The 20,957-nt window shown below is 47.0% G+C and overlaps 1 protein-coding gene across 5 annotated transcripts in view; it reads left to right on the top strand.

Annotated features, from left to right (window-relative positions):
- EXTL3 (exostosin like glycosyltransferase 3) overlaps positions 1 to 20,957 on the top strand; it is a 177,107-nt gene that overhangs the window by 4,318 nt on the left and 151,832 nt on the right. For 2 of the 5 annotated variants that reach the window (XM_083432559.1, XM_083432562.1), the window contains exon 1: positions 19,934 to 20,064. The exons of 1 other annotated variant lie outside the window; for it this stretch is intronic. The gene's annotated coding sequence lies outside the window, so the exon portion shown is untranslated. Of the gene's footprint in view, positions 1 to 19,933; positions 20,324 to 20,957 lie in introns of those variants that run through there. 2 more of the 5 variants (XM_083432563.1, XM_083432560.1) reach the window with 2 other exon arrangements.

The following is a 20,957-nucleotide window of genomic DNA, read 5'->3' on the forward strand; positions in this document are numbered from 1 at the left end:
GTACCTTTCGATGTGAACAGGATCCGTTCCAGAGCCCCACTCGCATCCTGAAGCAAACACAAACCGCATCTGCGTGTGTCACAATTTGCTGCTTCCGCACATGCGCGTGAAGTCATTTTGAGCGTCTGCACATGCGCGAGCGGTGAAACCCAGAAGTAACGCGTTCCGTTACTTCTGGGTTGCCACGGAGCACAACCCGAAAATGCTCAACCCGAAGCTACTTCAACCTGAGGTATGACTGTATTGAAAGAAATGGAATGTGCTTGGCTTGTGTTTGCTAAACTGCTTGGAAGATTGGAAGGGAAACAGAGAAATCCGCCAGTCAATTAGTGGCCTACTGGGTACCTCATCCGATTACCTGCAAGCTTCGCTCAGAAGTGATGATAACCTGTGGAGCAAGCAGTGGATACTGCATGCTGAATAATGCAGGCTCAAATCCCAGCAACACACTGCGCCTTGGTTTCCGCATAATGTCAAGCCACAGTTTAGCCTTGCAAGGATGAGCTGTAGGAAATCTTGAACTTGCACAATCTTCCTCCCCCCTCTCCTTCACCACTGCAAATTGGAGGTTAACTATGACATCTCAACCCTAAGCTACGGCTGACCTTTAAGTTTACTGAAAACAAAACTAGCTTTTTAAACTCTGGTTTGAAGTTGAGTAATTTCCCCTGACAATAGTTAAGGCTACCCGGTTTTGACAAGGTTTTGATGCCACGTCAAACCGTTGGAAAGGAAGCAAAGGCTTCCAGATTAAGCTTACCAGACGTCCCCGTTTCCCAGGAACAGTCCCCGGATTTACACATCAGTCCCCACACAAAATCCCTTGAAGTTGAAAAATGTCCCCGGATTCATTGAAAAAAATCTGGTAACCTTCTTCCAAATCCCTAATGCTGGCCTCATGGAAAGAAGGGCGAGGCTCTATAAAAATCCGAGGCTCACTGCAGCTTTTCCTGGCAATGTTGAACTATGGTTTAAGATTATGTGCGAACGCTGCCACAGGGAAGCCAGACTATACATGGATCAGGAATATGGGATTGTTAGATTGTGAAACTCATTCCCACAGGAGTTAGTGATGACCACTACAACAAAACAACAACACCACAAAGTGGCTTATAAGAATAAAACCAGATTTACCAGAATAATAGCTAGAATAGAGATAGACTTGTAACCATTCAAACAACAAACATACTAAGGTGCCATGTGCAAGACAAAGCCTGGTGATACTGTAAACACGGAGTGGATAAATGTACAACTCTATCTTGACAAATTACATGTGCAGTAAATGTTATACCTACTGGATAAATGAACCGTTCAACAAGTAGCGTAAGTCCAATCACAGAACGGCAACCCCGTGCCGCCACAATGGTGGTGTTGTTGTTTTGTTGTATTATTATTACTGTCACCACATTTGATACTTAGTGATGACCACGAACCTAGATGGCTTAATGGTTGAGTGTATCGCACGCCTACAGGCACAGGTTCAGAGATGCTGAACAGTCGAAAAGTTTGGTTTATTGAGATAACTAACGGAGGAGCCCCTCGTGCCCTCCTGGCTGTGGAAAGGCTGAGAAATGATTTTGTAGAATATCTCTAACGAATAGAGCCGGGAGAGTACATTGGGACGGGAAAACCAGGCCAAAGTTAATACAAACACACCCTTGGCTTTGGTCAGCTCAGGGCTGCCGGAGCCTTGTACAAACGCAAACATTCCTGTTCCCGGAATTATTTATTTTTGTCTCGGGATGGGGTTGATCTCGGTCGAATGTGCTTCCTCTTGCCTTGTCTCTGGACGCCTGCCTACCTGTTCCCCTTGGCACCCCCGATAGTTCCTTCTGTTTTCCTTCGCTCCTCTGGAAACTTCACCCTGTTATCTGCTCCACTGCCATTTCAACCCCGTTTTGTCTGTAATATGGTCCTGAAATGATTCCTCTTGCTGCCTTTTTTTAAAAAAAAAAAAATTATACCCCACCCTTCCCAGTTCAGAAAACTGGGCTCAGGGCGGCTAACAACAAATATAAAACACTTAATTGTGATAAAACAAAAAACAGCATAAAATACAGTATAAAAGTGTGAATAACAATAAATTCAAAGTTCTAAAATCAATTTAGGAGAAAATCCAGCCACTCTGGGCGGCTTGCAACAAAGATTTAAAATACATCAAAATGTCACACATTAAAAACTTCCCTGAACAGGGCTGCCTTCAGATATCTTCTAAATGTAGTTGTTTATCTCTTTGACATCTGGTGGGAGGGCATTCCACAGGTGTGTGCCACTACCGAGAAGGCCCTTTGCCTGGTTCCCTGTAGTTTGCTTTTCACAGCAAGGGAACCGCCAGAAGGCCCTTGGAGCTGGAATTCAGTGTCCAGGCAGAACGATGGGGGTGGAGACGCTCCTTCAGGGATACTTGGCCGAGGCCGTTTAGGGCTTTAAAGGTCACCACCAACACTTTCAATTGTGCTTGGAAAAGTACGGGGAGCCAATGTAGGTCTTTCTGGACCGGTGTTATGTGGTCTTGGTGGCCATTCCCAGTCACCAGTCCAGCTGCCGCATTCTGGATTAGTTGTAGTTTCCGGGTCACCTTCAAAGGTAGCCCCACGTAGAGCGCATTGCAGTAGTCCAAACGGGAGATAACCAGAGCATGCACCACTCTGGCGAGACAGTCTCCGGGCAGGGAGGGTCTCAGCCTACGTACCAGATGGAGCTGGAAGACAGTTGCCCTGGACACAGAATTGACCTGCGCCTCCATGGACAGCTGTGAATCCAAAATGACTCCCAGGCTGCGCACCTGGTCCTTCAGGGGCACAGTTACCCCAATCAGGACCAGGGAGTCCTCCTCACCCGCCCGCCTCCTGTCCCCCAAAAACAGTACTTCTGTCTGGTCAGGATTCAACCTCAATCCATTAGCCGCCATCCATCCTCCAACCGCCTCCAGACACTCACACAGGACCTTCACCGCCTTGGCTAGTAGCAATAACAGCCCTCTCCTCCGTGAATTTGCCTAATCGTCTTTTAAAGCCGTCTAGATTGGCGGCTTGCTTCCCATGGGAGCGACTGCCGTAGTGGGATCAATGTATTTTATTTATTATTATTATTATTTATTAAATTTCTATACCACGCTTTGGGCGGTTTGCGATATAAAAAATCAAGCACTCTGTCCTGCTTCCTGACTGTTATGTTGTGGGCGAACATAGCAGACGACACAGCAATTTCTCCAAAGCAGCTCTTTATTTGCAAGCTGGACAGAACTGAACAGCAAACAGCTCAGCTGGCCTGCTTTTATAGGCAGCCGGCTGTCGACAATGTAGCAACAACAACCCAGGGTTTCCCGCCTAAAATAACTGACGTGGACCTGAGTGAAAACTACATACACAATACTCCTGGTGGCCAGGGCGAGAACTTCAGTACATAACACTGGCTTTCTAACCAATAATAACCCTGTTTGGGTTTTGGGTGCTGTAGTGAATTTTGGAGTAAAACCTTTAAGCAAAACAAGTGAGGTGTGAGTCCCACGTCTGTGAGTGGGAGTCAGGACACCTGACCCCCAGTTCCTAGTCAAATACTCTAACCCAGGGTAAACGAATGTGGTGCTTGCTGACTATGCTAGCTGAGGCTGATGGAAGTTGAGGTCCAAAACCAAGAATCAGAGTTGGAAGGAACCATGAGGGTCATTGAGTACAACCCCCCCGCAATGCAGGAATCTTTTGTCAAAGTTGAGACTCGAACTCACAACACTGAAATTCATAGTCCCATGTTCTACCAACTGAGCTATATCCCAGGAAGGGACCAGGTTAGCAAGTCCTATTCTAGCCACTCCATGAGCTTTGTGGGGTCGAGAGATGTTGTTTGATGGTCCTTCTATAAATTTCTGGTTCAGCTTCCTGCAAGGCCTGGCTGCAGCGAAGAAAAATAATCCTGTTTTCTCTTGCTGCGAACGTAAACCACGCAGAATGATTTCTTACGCTTCCCTGGAAGTGGACAGCCGGTGGGACGGCTAAACTTAATTCACGTGTGGTGCCAGGAGATGTATGAAACGGCCTTACACGGAGCCCAGAGGGATTCAGCCCAGATGGTTCAGTGCCATCTCTACTCTTAAACAGAAGCTCTCCAGAGACTCTGGCAAAGGCATTATTTATTTATTCGGATTTTGATTTATAGAGCTGCCCATCAATAAATATTCCCTGGGGTGGCTTACCTAAGAGCATGCTATTAAAATTACAATATATATAAAATTAAAACTAATAATGAGCAATATATACAGCAACTCCTGCCAAACACCCCACTCTTAGAGCAACAGAGATATAACGCATAGCCTTTGCAGTCTAGATAAAGCTAGGCTGAGCCACTGCAGCCCCAGGTAGATTGAAAGGGACCAATCTGTGGTCACCTGGAGGAGATCTTGAGATACTTTTGCAGATCTATTTCTCCTTGGGGAGAGGAGGAGTGCAGCCACCCATGGATATACCTCATTGCTGCAGAAATTTTCCCTTTACCTGCCATTTGTGGTTAGATAATGGAGAAAGCAAAAAAAGGAGGCATTTCAAGGGCATGTTTGGAGAGGCCTTGGGTCTGGACAGCCTCCAACATCCTCTTGGCATTGGGTTGGGGGAGATAACTGTGGTAGCCATGTTGCTGTTGTTTAGTCGTTTAGTCGTGTCCGACTCTTCGTGACCCCCTGGACCAGAGCACGCCAGGCACTTCTGTCTTCCACTGCCTCCCGCAGTTTGGTCAGACTCATGTTCGTAGCTTCGAAGACACTATCCAACCATCTCGTCCTCCTTCGTCACCTTCTCCTTGTGCCCTCCATCTTTCCCAACATCAGGGTCTTTTCCAGGGAGTCTTCTCTTCTCATGAGGTGGCCAAAGTCTTGGAGCCTCAGCTTCAGGATCTGTCCTTCCAGTGAGCACTCAGGGCTGATTTCCTTCAGAATGGAGTGGTTTGATCTTCTTGCAGTCCATGGGACTCTCAAGAGTCTCCTCCAGCACCATAATTCGAAAGCATCCATTCTTCGGCGATCAGCCTTCTTTATGGTCCAGCTCTCACTTCCATACCATAGAGCTGGTCTATAGATTTTTTTCACTGATCAGCATTGCTTTGCTCTGCCTCCATGATTCAAGGCGGCAGTGCTTCTGAATACCAGTGTTGGTGCTGACCTTTAAAGCCCTAAACGGCCTCGGTCCAGTATCCCTGAAGAAGTGTCTCCACCCCCATCGTTCTGCCCGGACACTGAGATCCAGCGCCGAGCACCTTCTGGCAATTCCCTCATTGCGAGAAGCCAAGTTACAGGGAACCAGGCAGAGGGCCTTCTTGGTGGTGGCACCTGCCCTGTGGAACGCCCTCCCTTCAGATGTGAAGGAAATAAGCAGCTATCTTCTCTTTAAAAGACATCTGAAGGCAGTTTTTAATATTTAATGCTGTATTGTTTTTAACACGTGATTGGAAGCCGCCCAGAGTGGCTGGGGAGACTCAACCAGATTGGTGGGGTATAAATAATAAATTATTATTATTATTTATTATTATTATTACCACTTGCTGGAAACCACAGGAGGGGAGAGCGGCGCTCTTGGCAGTCTTAGAAACTCAGATATATAAACTAGGCGCCAAATGGCTCCTTCAACCAGGGTTACGGTCGCCGAAACTGAATGCCTCGTTGCCGTTTGGGGGCCAGGCAGCTCTTTTTAATAACAACTTCTTGGTTCTTGAAATTCATTCCTGGTCAGACCTCACCTGGAGTACTGTGTCCAGTTCTGGGCACCACAGTTCAAGAAGGACACTGACAAACTGGAACGTGTCCAGAGGAGGGCAACCAAAATGGTCAAAGGCCTGGAAACGATGCCTGATGAGGAACGGCTAAGGGAGCTGGGCATGTTTAGCCTGGAGAAGAGGAGGTTAAGGGGTGATATGATAGCCATGTTCAAATATATAAAAGGATGTCACATAGAGGAGGGAGAAAGGTTGTTTTCTGCTGCTCCAGAGAAGCGGACACGGAGCAATGGCTCCAAACTACAAGAAAGAAGATTCCACCTAAACATTAGGAAGAACTTCCTGACAGTAAGAGCTGTTTGACAGTGGAATTTGCTGCCAAGGAGTGTGGTGGAGTCTCCTTCTTTGGAGGTCTTTAAGCAGAGGCTTGACAACCATATGTCAGGAGTGCTCTGATGGTGTTTCCTGCTTAGCAGGGGGTTGGACTCGATGGCCCTTGTGGTCTCTTCCAACTCTATGATTCTATGATTCCGATGGTGCAGATAAAATATCACGGATAGAATTCTATAGGATGTGTTTGCTAGTGTGTGAAAGCAGTCGAGAGCCAAGGATCTCCCAGCATGCATCACCAGTTGGAGATGTCAGGGGCCAATCACTCGGTTACAAGTGTCCGATAGCTGGGTGCAAAATGCGCCTGGCCAATTTTGAACCCTGGCTTGGTCCAGAATCCAGCTTTCAGGTTTCCCATAATAGGTACCTGGTTGGGCATTGTGTGAACAAGATGCTGGACTAGATGGGCCCCTTTTGGCCTGATCAAGGAGGCTTGGTGCAATGTACTGAGTTGAATAGGACCCAGAATGCAGCAGTCTGATTGGTCCACAGGAGCCACCCAATCCCGCTCCAGTTGGAAGTGAATCTGCAACCTGATTGGCCTACAGGAGAATCCCGGAATTAGCCAATCACGTGGGGCCCACTGTGTAAATAATGTATATAAAGCAGACATTCTGGGGGAACTTCCATTCTTCCTCCCCACTATGAGCTGAATAAAGAGCATGAAATCCACTCTCGACTCCGAGTACATTTCACTTTCCTTATATTGTTTTGCATGCAGCCTGAGTCTGAAACTGGGGGACTCACGGATGTTAGTGTGTAGGCAATGCTAAGATAGATTGACCAGTGGTATTGCAGTGGCAATGAAGACGTTTAGGGTGCCCAGCTGAGCAAATAACACCAGGCATATGGAATGACATCTCTTTCTCTCCTCCCACTCCATGTGTGTGTATTTGTGTGTCTGTCTGTTTGTCTGTGCGTAATTTGACGAAGTTTTGTATTCCATTGCCAGGTCATTCAGCCATCAACGATCCCTGTTGTTTAGCCACTGAGAATTCTCCCTCCTCTCCATGGTTGTGGTTTGGGAAAACGGGAAAGAGAGTTGTTATGTACTGAGTTGAATAGGATCCAAACTGCAGCAGTCTGATTGGTCCTAGAACAATAGGATCCAAAAGGGAGCAGTCTGATTGATCCTAGAACAATAGGATTCAGAATGCAGCGGTCTGATTGGTCCTAGAACAATGCAGCAGTATGATTGGTTGGCAGGAACCACCCAATCATGCTCCAGATAGAAGTGAATCCACAACCTGATTGGCTTACAGTAGAATTCCGGAATTAGCCAATCATGTGCAGCCCATTGTGTAAATAATGTATATAAGGCAGATACTTTGAGGGGACTTTCATTCATTCCTCCTCACCTCTATGAGCTGAATAAAGAGCATGAAATCTCTTTGCGACTCTGAGTATATTTCAAGAGTGGAATGCAAATGATTCTTTGGCCCTTTGGCGTTCAGTCTCTGGGCTTCCCTGCCCTGTAGTTAAAGGATGTATTTTTGTGTGTGTGTGTGTTCATCACACACAGCTTACTGGTGATGAGTGACGGTCCTGGCTTGCCAGTCACCGTAAGAAGGAACAAGTGGCTACCTCTCCTTCAATCTCTCTCTCCTTATTTTACTCTGTCCTCAAACAGCACTCAGGTATTCTGCGATCCTAGCGCCTTGATCCTTGTAGCGGAGGGGTCAGCAAACTTTTTCAGCAGGGGGCCAGTCCACTGTCCCCCAGAGCTTGTAGGAGGCCGAACTATATTTTTTGGGGGGAAATGAACTGATTCCTATGCTCTCCAAATAACCCAGAGATGCATTTTCAATAAAAGCACACTTTTTACTCATGTAAAAACACCAGTCAGGCCCCACAAATAACCCAGAGATGCATTTTAAATAAAAGGAGACATTCTACTCATGTAAAAACACACTGATTACCGGACCGTCCGCGGGCCGGATTGAGAAGGCGATTGGGCTGGATCTGGCCCCCGGGCGATTTATTTTGATGCAAGGGCGAGTCTCTGCCTAACAGGCAGAAATCTGTGCCCTAAACTTCTAATTTTGGTATTGCTTTCAGTTTTATATGTGGGCGGGTAGCATGGTGTTTTCGCAGCGTGCTAATATATCCAGCCCAAAGTTGTTGCTTTAAATGTATTTTATGATGGATCCTGACTTGATTGTTCAGTTAACTGTGTTGCTTCTTAGGGATGACAGAAGGGAACCTGTGGCTCTCCAGAAGAACAGGATCCCACCATCTCTGGCTTTTGAGGCTGCTGGGAGTCCAATAACATCTCGAGTAGTCACTGGTTCGGCACCTGCTTCTATATGGCTAGTCATGGTCTTATGCTGTTGTCCTACTAATTATGGAGTTACAGTAATTTACTCCCCGAGAGGTTTAGCCAAGAGTATTTTTATATGCTGACCGGCCCAATAAGCAAGATCTCTTATTAGTTTTATGGGATTCCCTTTTTATTGATGTTCCGTCGTGGAGCACACCAAGTAAAATCCAATTTTACGTCTTGGCTCCTTCCCGATGATAAACATTTTCACTTGCATGGGCCTTAAATGATCCCACTGGCATTTCTTTTTACGATGCCGTAAAACAGATTGAGAGTTCTCCATCGCTCCAGATTACGAGGAGGCTGTTCGAGCGTCCTCTCTCGTAAGAAAAACCAAATGTAAAAATTTGGAAACAGAGGAAAAAGACGGATCAAAGAAAGGTGGCCTTGGATCTGAACTTCACGGGCTGTCCAATGAAAGATACATACTTCATACCTAATTCCAATAGAATCAACTTCAGTTTGAATGGTGATGATATTGTTCTATTGATAATGGGGATAATGAAAACTCTATGGTAGAGAACCATTATAGAATCATAGAATCATAGAGTTGGAAGAGACCACAAGGGCCATCGAGTCCAACCCCCTGCCAAGCAGGAAACACCATCAGAGCACTCCTGACATATGGTTGTCAAGCCTCTGCTTAAAGACCTCCAAAGAAGGAGACTCCACCACACTCCTTGGCAGCAAATTCCACTGCCGAACAGCTCTTACTGTCAGGAAGTTCTTCCTAATGTTTAGGTGGAATCTTCTTTCTTGTAGTTTGGAACCATTGCTCCGTGTCCGCTTCTCTGGAGCAGCAGAAAACAACCTTTCTCCCTCCTCTATGTGACATCCTTTTATATATTTGAACATGGCTATCATATCACCCCTTAACCTCCTCTTCTCCAGGCTAAACATGCCCAGCTCCCTTAGCCGTTCCTCATAAGGCATCGTTTCCAGGCCTTTGACCATTTTGGTTGCCCTCCTCTGGACACGTTCCAGTTTGTCAGTGTCTTTCTTGAACTGTGGTGCCCAGAACTGGACACAGTACTCCAAGTGAGGTCTGACCAGAGCAGAATACAGTGGCACTATTACTTCCCTTGATCTAGATGCTACACTCCTATTGATGCAGCCCAGAATTGCATTGGCTTTTTTAGCTGCCGCGTCACACTGTTGGCTCATGTCAAGTTTGTGGTCAACCAAGACTCCTAGATCCTTTTCACATGTAAGCCAGGTGTCACCCATCTTGTATTTGTGCCTCTCATTTTTTTTGCCCAAGTACAATACTTTACATTTCTCCCTGTTAAAATTCATCTTGTTTGTTTTTGCCCAGTTCTCTAATCTGTCAAGGTCGTTTTGAAGTGTGATCCTGTCCTCTGGGGTGTTAGCCACCCCTCCCAGTTTGGTGTCATCTGCAAATTTGATCAGGATGCCCTTGAGTCCATCATCCAAGTCGTTGATAAAGATGTTGAATAAGACCGGGCCCAGCCTGGTGCTAGCACTCCTAGATATTTTTTTACAGCACTCTTCTCTCCTTTATTTTCCAGCAACTGGCATTCAGGGTCATATCCTGCCTCTGACGGTGGAAGCGAACTACAGTGGTACCTTGGTTTAAGAACAGCTTAGTTTATGAACAACTTGGATTAAGAATGCTGCAAACCTGGAAGTAGGTGTTTTGGTTTGTGAACATTGCCTTGGAAGCAGAACATGTTTCGCTTCCTGTTGAGTGTCTTCCATTTGTAAGTTGAGTCCCCCACTGCTATGGAAAGCATTAAGAATGCTTTGGTTTAAGAACGGACTTCCGGAACGGATTAAGTTCGTAAACCAAGGTACCACTGTATAGCCATCATAAAGGTAAAGGTACCATTAGGTCCAGTCGTGACCGACTCTGGGTTTGCGGCGCTCATCTGGCTTTATTGGCTGAGGGACCTGGCGTACACATTCCGGGTCATGTGGCCAGCACGACTAAGCCGCTTCTGGCGAACCAGAGCAGCACATGGAAATGCCGTTTACCTTCCCGCTGGAGTGGTACCTATTTATCTACTTGCACTTTGACGTGCTTTCGAACTGCTAGGTTGGCAGGAGCAGGGACCGAGCAATGGGAGCTCACCCCGTCATTGTGGGGATTCGAACCACCGACCTTCTGATCACCAAGCCCTAGGCTCAGTGGTTTAGACCACAGCACCACCCGCGTCCCAATACAGCCATCATAGCTATTAGCTATTGGCAGCCTTGTCTTCCACAAATTTGTCCAATCCTCTTTTGAAGCCATCCATGTCGGTGGCCATTGCTGCGTCTTGTGGGAGTGAGTTCCGCAGTTTAACAGTGCACGAATAAGTCCTTTCCCATCCACCCTAGCCAACACAACCAGTGATGTCAAGAGTTGTAGTCCCACAACATTTTTTTCTGCTGCTGCGAAGCGGAGGACCTGAAGCAATGGATTCAAATTACAAGAAAGGCGATTCCAACTAAACATCAGGAAGAACTTTCTGACAGGAAGAGCTGTTGGATAGTAGAACGGTCTCCCTTGGGAGGTGGTGGACTCTCCTTCCCTGGAGGTTTTTAAGCAGAGGTTGGATGGCCCTCTGTCAGGGATGCTTTAGCCGAGATTCCTGCATTGCAGGGGGTTGGACTAGATGACCCTTGGGGATCCCTTCCAATGCTACAATTCTATGCTCTGCTGGTCACTGGTTCCCCACCCTGGACAAATGGTTTGAGTGACTATAAGGCAGAGAATTCTGTACTCCGAAGCAGAGAGGTTGTGGCTAATTTGAAATCGGTGGGATTCAAGAAGGTTGACTGCACACAGGGTTGCAGCTTCTTCCAGGGCAGTTGAGAAATTTATCTGTGCACCCAAAGAGGGGAGAATCCTGAAAACATTTTGGTGGGCACGTTTCCCTTCTCTGACACATGTGATTAACGGGGCTGCAGGAGAAGATGGAAGCAGAGCCCAGAAGGAGAGAATAGCGGTGCCAGGAAAAGCAGCAGCAGCAACAACAACAACCAGAACGTTAGAAATTTTGCCCTGCAGGAGAAATATTTCAGCTCTGTTTCACTGCTACCTTAATTGTGTCATCTGCCGAATTTTGGAAAAGGCAGAGGAAAGCAGCAAACTATGCAGATGTTATCGCATCATCACCCTCCTTGAACTGGTGAACGAGCTGCTTCCCCCCCCCATCACCTTTCCTTCTTATGTACTGAGCTGAATCCTAGAATAATAGGATCCAGAATGCAGCAGTCTGATTGGTTCGCAGGAGCCACCCAATCCAGCTCCAGGTGGAAGTGAATCAGCGACCTGATTGGCCTGCAGGAGCAGCCAACCAGGCTTCTGGAGGAAGTGAATCCACAACCTGATTGGCCTATAGGAGTAGCCTCCCAGAATTAGTGAATCACGCAGGGCCCATTGTGTAAATAATGTATATCTAGCTAGACATTTTGGGGGAACTTCCATTCCTCCTCACCACTACCAGCTGAATAAAGAGCATGAAATTCACACTTGACTCCAAGTATACAGTCATACCTCATGTTATGTTTGCTTCATGTAACGTTTTTTCAGGTTGCGTCCCGCAGCGAACCAGACAGGGTTACTTCCGGGTTTCGCCGCTCGCACATGTGCAGATGTGCAAAACGATGACTCGCAACCCGCGCATGCGCGGACGCGCCGCTGCAGGTTGCGTTCATTTAATGTTGTGAACGGGCCTCCGGAACGGATCCCGTTCACAACCAGGGGTACCACAGTATTTCACTTTTGTCACATGTATTTTATAGATTGCAAACCTAAGGGCAAGGACTGTCTTATTTTTGGACCTTGTAAACCCATCCGGGAACCTCGTTTGGCAGAAAGGCAGGGCAAGGATGCTTTGTTTTTTGACAAAATACCAGGCAGAACGCTCCGACTAACTAGCTGGCTTGGCTGCAAAGGATTTATTGGGCCTTGTAGAACCCCAATTGCCTTGGTGAGTCAGCTGATTTGCTTCAGGTTAGAAATGCAGTCCGGGGGCATCGTTTCCCTATGGCGGCCGACCAGGTACCCTCCACGGCTAGCTGGCTGAGGCTGCTGGGAATTGTAGTCCAAAATGCCTGGAGCGCACCAGCTTGGCAAAGGCTGCCCTAGGGCCTAGTCTGCCTGAGGACCCTCTGAGTGTTGGATGCCCAGGAGATTACCCAGGAGACTGGGTGGTTTGAGGCCAGCTTCATCGCCTCCTAGTTTCTCTCATCTGTACTGAACCTCCCACAGATCTACTTAATTTGTGCTGTTCGTGTCTCGTTCATGTGCTTGAATGTATGTCCCGGGCACCCATAAGCCCAGCCTTTCATGCTCCAGCGGTATGGATTGTGCACAGCAAATAAATGTCTGCGTAGAGCTCCATAATTCTTGATGCACCTGCACTGCAGAAACTCAGGCTCTGCGTTTTGGAGGTGCAACGCCAGAGCTGAAATAAACGTTGCTTGCTGATCAAAGATTCTCTTGCTGTGATTCCTGCATGAGGTTCGATTTGCTGCCCTTTTGGGTCCCTCCCAACTCTGCAATTTTATGGTTCTGTGAATCCGTTGTGGTATTTTTAAGCTGTGCAGAAGGTGCTCCGGCCTGCCTGGTTTGAGTACCACTAGCTGACGAATGCGTTGATATTTATAACTTTGCCATCTGCTAGGAGGTGGGATCTGGGGGGTGGGAAGCGACTTTGGTTTCCCTGGTAGACATTCCGTTTAAATTAATAGCGTGGGAAACAGCGGCCAGGGGGACTTTGGGGAGAGGAAGAAACAAATGAGTGGCAGTTGGTGCCTTGCAAAATAAAAATAATAAACAGAGCAGGTCTTTGGAGAGGGAGGATTCACAGAAGTGTAGCTTACCCCCAAGCACATTTAAAAGCAAAAACCAACTTTAGTACAAAATGCAAACTCAGCATTCGTCCAAAAAGACAACCCGTACAGACCTCAAAAAACTGGGCATGTTTAGCCTGGAGAAGAGGAGGTTAAGGGGTGATATGATAGCCCTGTTCAAATATATAAAAGGATGTCACATAGAGGAAGGAGAAAGGTTGTTTTCTGCTGCTCCAGAGAAGCGGATACGGAGCAATGGATCCAAACTACAAGAAAGAAGATTCCACCTAAACATTAGGAAGAACTTCCTGACAGTAAGAGCTGTTTGACAGTGGAATTTGCTGCCAAGGAGTGTGGTGGAGTCTCCTTCTTTGGAGGTCTTTAAGCAGAGGCTTGACAACCATATGTCAGGAGTGCTCTGATGGTGTTTCCTGCTTGGCAGGGGGTTGGACTCGATGGCCCTTGTGGTCTCTTCCAACTCTATGATTCTATGATTCTATTCTATGATTCTAACTCCAGTGTTAGTAATGTGGTGGATTTGAGGTATGATGACACCTGAGCCAGTTTGGTGTTGTGGTTTGAGTGCCAGACCACAGGACCTGGGAAACTGGGGTTCAATGCCCCGCTCAGCTATAAAGCTTGCCGCCTCTCGGCCTAGCCTATACAGCAGAGTTGTTGTGAAGATTATGCCAGCTGCGGTAACTGGGACCACTATTGGTCCAGGTAGGGCTCCTCTTACGTAACTTCCAAGCAGATGAAAAAACATCTGCCTTGGAAGCACTCAGGTGGCACTATCCATTCTTGTCTAAGAAGAGAGACTAAATATTTGCGCAATAATACATAGGACGCTCATAGAATATTTTTGCAGCTGTTGCCCTTTCCTCAAAGGTTGTACTTGCCATTGTTGGTTGCGTGAAGAATGGCAAAAAGGTGGTGGTGGGGAAACCATGGGCAAAGGTGTTTATATTTCAAAGCGGAAAAGAAGCCGTGGGCGCCTTCAGTCGTTTCAATGACATTTTGCCTAAGTTGCACATAATGCAGTAATTGTCTCTTTGGGAAAAGGCACTTTGATGTACACTTTCCAATTGCTCTCTGTAGGTGTGCACCTATAATGCCGCTTTTGTCTCTCTCTCTGCAGCGGCTGGTTCCCCAGTTCTTGATCCTGAATAGCGTGCCACCTAACAAAGAGAGGATTGAATGTGGCTTTGGGTATTTTAAACAAGTGCGGTGGGGAGAGGGGGGGGGGGAGAGGAGGGAGCTTGAGTGAATTTTGCTGCTTCTTCCCACGCTTGTTTTAGAAAGTCCAGAGCTAAGGCCTTGGATCTCTCCCCACAGAGGAGTGTGTGAGTGTGTTTGTGCACAGAGACCACACACACACACACACACACACACTCCCAACTCTCTTGAACTTCTTATTATGATGGTCAAATTCACAACTAGGGCAGATCCACTCCATACATTCATAGCACATTCAGTATACATGTGCTTCCCCCTTAGATTACTGGGAACTGTAGTTCCCCCCTTATTGAGCTACAATTCCCAGCATCCACAAAAACTACAGTTCCCAGGATTCTTTGGGGGAAGCCATGTGCATTCAGTGTGTGCTGCGACTCTGCCCTTAGTTTCTTATTTATTTAGAAGGGCATATATGTTGCTCTTCAGCACTATTATACTCAAAAGAGCTTTGCAGGAATATTCTTGCTGCAAGGCCAATCTAATAGGTGTCCTCTGGTTGAGCCTAGCCGTATATGTTTGTTACTATGTATTTTTCTGTTTCTATACTGTAAGCCAGCATCTTAAAGAGCAGAGACATCACCTTGCCAACAAAGGTCTGTATAGTTAAAGCTATGGTTTTCCCAGTAGTGATGTATGGAAGCGAGAGCTGGACCATAAAGAAGGCTGATGGCCAAAGAATGGATGCTTTTGAATTATGGTGCTGGAGGAGACTCTTGAGAGTCCCATGGACTGCAAGAAGATCAAACCTATTCCTTCTGAAGGGAATCAGCCCAGAGTGCTCACTGGAAGGACAGATTGTGAAGCTGAGGCTCCAATACTTTGGCCACTCATGAGAAGAGAAGACTCCCTGGAAAAGACCCTGATGTTGGGAAAGATGGAGGGCACAAGGAGAAGGGGATGACAGAGATGGTTGGACAGTGTTCTCGGAGCTACCAGCATGAGTTTGACCAAACTGCGGGAGGCAGTGGAAGACAGGAGTGCCTGGCGTGCTCTGGTCCAGGGGGTCACAAAGAGTCGGACACGACTAAACGACTAAACAACAACATACTGTAAGCCACCACTGTGATGCTCAGATGAAGGGCAGTAATGAATTTTAATAAACAAGCAAACAAATGATATTTAACGACGCACCTTGTAGCTGTCGGCAACCAGGAATCCCAGGCAAGCGATGGTTTATGGGAAAAGCCAAGTGGGAGAGATTAGCTCCTCTGCAGACCAAGCCTGCCTCCTTCTCTGAGATCAAATCGTGCAGCTAAAGGGTGGATTTCCTACGGACTGGCTTGGCATTTAGCAACGATGCCACAAGGTCTGACGACAAGTTGGCAAGGCCATACAGATTTCCAGAAAAGGGAGAAGTTTTCAATTAGCAATAATTGCACCTCGGATTATTATTTTTTACAGCCTTAGCCCTCTTTCGCCTCCCTGGCCTGCCCTGTCGACCCAGACATAGCTTCCCCCTGCCCTTTTCTGTTAGAAGAAAGGATTCTCCCATAATTATACCTTGAAAGGATGTGGTAAATTCTGTTCTGTAGCCACCCTGATCTTGTGAGTACCATATGGCATTTTTAGGGCATTACAGGAAACTAGCTCTTGACTTGCCGACTGGCCTTGCTCATGCACCCTTGCTCATGCTTTCAGTGGAGAGAGTGTACCACTCTTGTTCCTGAGTTGAGGCTCCTGTAGCAACAAATTTTTAATAGCTGCTTAATAAGATGCTTGCCAGATTCAGCACAGCACAGAAGTCTGACCTGTTTGTGTTCTTAAGGCTCTTTTCCTCTGGGCTGATCTAAACGTGGCAACAGCTATGGAGACGATACAAAAGGATGTCACATAGAGGAGGGAGAAAGGTTGTTTTCTGCTGCTCCAGAGAAGCGGACACGGAGCAATGGATCCAAACTACAAGAAAGAAGATTCCACCTAAACATTAGGAAGAACTTCCTGACAGTAAGAGCTGTTTGACAGTGGAATTTGCTGCCAAGGAGTGTGGTGGAGTCTCCTTCTTTGGAGGTCTTTAAGCAGAGGCTTGACAACCATATGTCAGGAGTGCTCTGATGGTGTTTCCTGCTTGGCAGGGGGTTGGACTCGATGGCCCTTGTGGTCTCTTCCAACTCTATGATTCTAGGTTGTTTTTTTTAGTGCCAAGGTTTTTCCATCATTTTTGGGTGCTGGATTAAAGGAAAAAAGAGGGAACGGCTGATGTAGAATGCTTCCTTCTCTTCTCTACTAGAGGTCAGACTATGGTGTCTGAGGCATCTTAGTTTAGAACAGCGATGGCCAAACGTGGCCCTCCAGCTGTTTTGGGACTACAATTCCCATCATCCCTAGCTAACAGGACCAGTGGTCAGGGATGATGGGAATTGTAGTCCCAAAACAGCTGGAGGGCCAAGTCTGGCCATCACTGGTTTAGAAGAAGCGTAAGGGATAGAGAAAGATGGGCGAGGTTTATAAAATTATGCATGGTATGGGGGAAAAACTGTATAGAGCAGATTTTCACCTCTCTTGTAATACTAGAAATCTGGTTCCCACAAGTTGTGGTATGGATTGTCAGCTAGGATATTGAGGGCTCCTAGCAATGCCGGATTTATGTATAAGCTAAACAAGCTATAATTTAGGGCCCCACTCCCTTGGGGGTGCCCAAAAAATTTAAAGGGGGAAAAACTGGATGTATATTTCCAAAATATAAGATAAAAAACAAATAAAACCTACATACAGCAACAGTGTTTTGTGTTGTGTAGGCTCCTGTGATGGAAGTCATGGGCCTCGCCTGCTAGCTTGCTCCCTAAAATATCACTAGTTTGCTCATTTCTATATATAGGGTGCCTATATTCTGCATGGACTGGTTATTTTGTTATGTGCAAATGGCTTTAGATACCTATTAGGTCCGTCAATTACCATATAGCATATATTCAACATAAAAAACAGCGACAATTTGTTGTTGACAAAGGACAGCTGGACATATAAAGGGTGCTATTACCTTCAGTAGCTTAGGGCCACATCAAACCTAAATCCAGCCCTGACTGCTAGTCAAGGTATATGCAAGGTATATGCTTTATGCAGAGGGGATAGCTTATTGGGAAACCGCAGCAGAGAGGATTATTGCACTCATGTTTTTCTTATGGCTATGCAATAGGCATCTGGTTGTCCGTTGTAGGAAAAAGGAAGCTGAATTATAGGCCTTTAGGCTCTTCTTATATGATGCATTGGGATGCAGGTGGCGCTGTGGGTTAAACCACAGAGCCTAGGACTTGCCGATCAGGTGGTCAGCGGTTCGAATCCCCGCAACGGGGTGAGCTCCCGTTGTTCGGTCCCAGCTCCTGCCAACCTAGCAGTTCGACAGCACGTCAAAGTACAAGTAGATAAATAGGTACCACTCCGGTGGGAAGGGAAACGGTGTTTCCATGTGTTGCTCTGGTTCGCCAGAAGTGGCTTAGTCATGCTGGCCACATGACGCGGAAACTGTACACCGGCTCCCTCGGCCAGTAAAGCGAGATGAGCGCCGCAACCCCAGAGTTGTTTGCGACTGGACCTAACGGTCAGGGGGGTCCCTTTATCTTTACCTTTATTTGATGCATGGCTCAGTAATGCAGAGCGGCTGTGTGAATGTGATCTGCAAGGGGAATGGCGTTTTACCGTGGCAATCCTTTTCCTCTTCAAGCTTCTCCCTCCAACTGCAGCCACCCCTTTGTGCCCTCCTCATCTTTGAAAGGGAATGATTGCTCACGGGACGAGTTCAGAGTAGCACCGAGGAGATTGATGGAAATGTTTGTGTCGGAAGAGCAATCTCCGCTTTCTTTACGCCATGTGTTGTTCTGGGGGGTTCCCCTGAGTCCTTTGAGTCACTTGGGGGGGGCTATAGGGGGAGGAGGGGGAAATCCCAATTGCACTATTCCTTGCACAGGTTTCTGCTTGCAGAACCGCTTTGTTGAATTCGGCCCCAGCTGCCCCAACTCCTAAGACCCACTCATTCTGAATTTTGCAAACAAACAAGCGCTGTGTGACATAATTCAGCAAACTTGTGTGTGTGTGTGTTCTATTAAAAAATGCATACAGTATTTATTTGAAGCTGCTTTTGGTAACTTTGGTTTCTGACTTGCTAAAGCTGTGCACATTGAGGCATGTCCAAACCTAATTTGTACTGGTGTCTTCATTTGGATGATAGCAAAAGCAAAGCAATTTAATCCATTTGTTTAAAGGCCTGCTCTCTAGCTATTGATAGCAGGCATTAAGTATTGCACAACCTTGTGCAGAGTCAGTTTCCAGATTTATTTTTCCAAGCAGCAGGCATCCTTCGCCTCTTTGAGCATAGATTTCCAGATCCTGGACATTAACAGTTCTGACGGATGCAAACCACCGAACGGAACTGCTCCGGTATGACTTTTGTTCTGCTTTCCTCAATAGTAAAAGATGACGGATCCTATACAGTTAATGAAAGAGTCACGTTCTGAAATGGAGGCAGTTTTAGCAGTACGGATTGCCTGGGAGGAAGTGAAAGGGGAGCTATTGGGAAGCTGTCACTGAGGCTCCCCGACCCTCAAATGCCAAAACTTTTTTTTTTGGGGGGGTAGGGAGAATCTGGCCCTGTTTGGCCTAATCCCTCAAAAAGTGTGTTTTTTATATATTGCAAAAATCCAAGACATATTCTGTTTGGGATGGCAGGTGTGCAAATACTGGAAAACGTGATGTAGAGACCGCTCCTCTCCCCCCATGAATTTCTCCCTCTCTTTTCCCATCAGATAAAAGTCTTTTAGAAGGGTTTGGGTGCCAGGCAAGGTCAGATAATGCTGCCAAGGAAGAAAATGGGTTCCCCATTCTGCTTGTGGAAATGAAATTGAACTGAATCCGTATAAGGGTGTTTGTGTGTATTTTTGTTGCTGTGTGCTTATAATTAGAACATTTTAAAAGGAAAAAAGAAACTTGGGAGTTTGCTGTAAAATTAAACCCAATGCAAGAACTTGGCTGTTGTTGTTTTTTTTTACTACCTATATACTTTGGAACTCCCTGCCTATTCTGCTTGAAAAAGTTCTTGTGTGGACAAGCCTGCCCAGATATTTAGAAAGCTGAGGTGATTTTAATTTGTGGGGTTTTTTTAGCATTTTAAACTGTTTGTTTTCAATGTACAGCTGTGAATTATTACTTTTTTTGTAAACTCTGAGGTGCTTTTTTATTTTTGTTTTACAGTCCAAAAATGTATTCGTTTCAATGAAACAATAAATAAAAATAAGCGACAAGATTTACTCCTGTGACTTGACCCGTTTTTGGGCGGGAAAGGCCGCCTTGTCGACTGCGCATGCGTCACACTTGGGGTGTGTAAAGGGGGGGAGAGTTGACGGAGAGGAGGGAGGTTCGGCAGTTTCCGTCGTTTTCCGAATCTCCTCCCTGCTGCCCCGCCCCCCTTCTCTCTCGGCAATCTCCGTCCGCCTCCGTCCCTCCCAGCCCCGCCCCTCGTCCCTTTCCGCCCGCCCTTCGGCCGTTTCCGCCCGCCCCCTTTCGGAAACGGCCGAAGACGCGCTGAAGGAACCGGCGGCGGGCGAGGTGATGCGAGAGGCGAGGAGGGCTGTCGCGCGCGGATTGGGTGGCGGGCTCCGTGGGACGAACCATCTGCGGCTGGCTCGGAGGTAGGCGAGACGGGGGAAGGACGGAGGGAACGCGGGATTCCGCGGGGGGTGCGGGGAGGCGAAAACAGCAGCGCGTCTCTCCACCCGCACCGCGCGCCCCCCCTGCTCCTTGTCCTAATGGTCGCTGCCTACGGATCCCGGGAGCGGCCGGCTTAGCACTGCGGGAGGGTTAAACTAAGAAGGTGAAAGCGGAGGGGGCGCGCGAGACAGAGATGGAACGTACCACGAGTGATGAAGGAGAGGGGTGTGTGCGCACAAGGCAAGTATGCGATTTTTTGGGGGGTGCATTGAGGCTCTGGAGGGGGGATAACCCCCTCTTTTGGATAATGGTACTGCCTAAAGAAGGAGACCCTCCATCCCCCTTTAAGGTAGCTTTGGGGGTGGGGGTCTCCCCATCTGGGGGTGCTGTTTGGGGGGGTAATTCTGGGAACACCCTCCAAAAATAATCATGGGGGGGGTCTAGGGACTCCCAACTTTGGAGGGCAAAGAAGAAGTATCCCCCTATTCCTGGGGTCTGGGGTCTTCCACCTGTGTATGCGTGTGTGGTTTTTGAAAGCGCAGGCTCTTTATTATTAATATTGCTATTAATAATAATGTATTGCGCTCACACATCGGAGGCTTGGTGTGCCTTTGATCTGGTCACTGGTGTGTTTGGTTTTGTGGAAGAACTAGCTTGCTGAAATCCTGCGCCTTTAGCACATGAGTGCTCCTGGCTGTGGCTTGCGGATGAGAATAATAAGAATAAAAAGAAATGATGCCATTAGGTAGGGGAAAAGAAGAAGCTAAAACAATGCAAAACCAGATCAAATTATCTCATTGTGGTGGTTGTTGTTTTAAATGTCAAATCCTGTCTTCTCTTCCCCTGGCTGGCATTTCACCTAATCTCATATAAA

This window comes from Podarcis tiliguerta, assembly GCF_965153285.1.
Source record: "Podarcis tiliguerta genome assembly, chromosome: 3".
Lineage (NCBI taxonomy): Eukaryota > Metazoa > Chordata > Lepidosauria > Squamata > Lacertidae > Podarcis > Podarcis tiliguerta.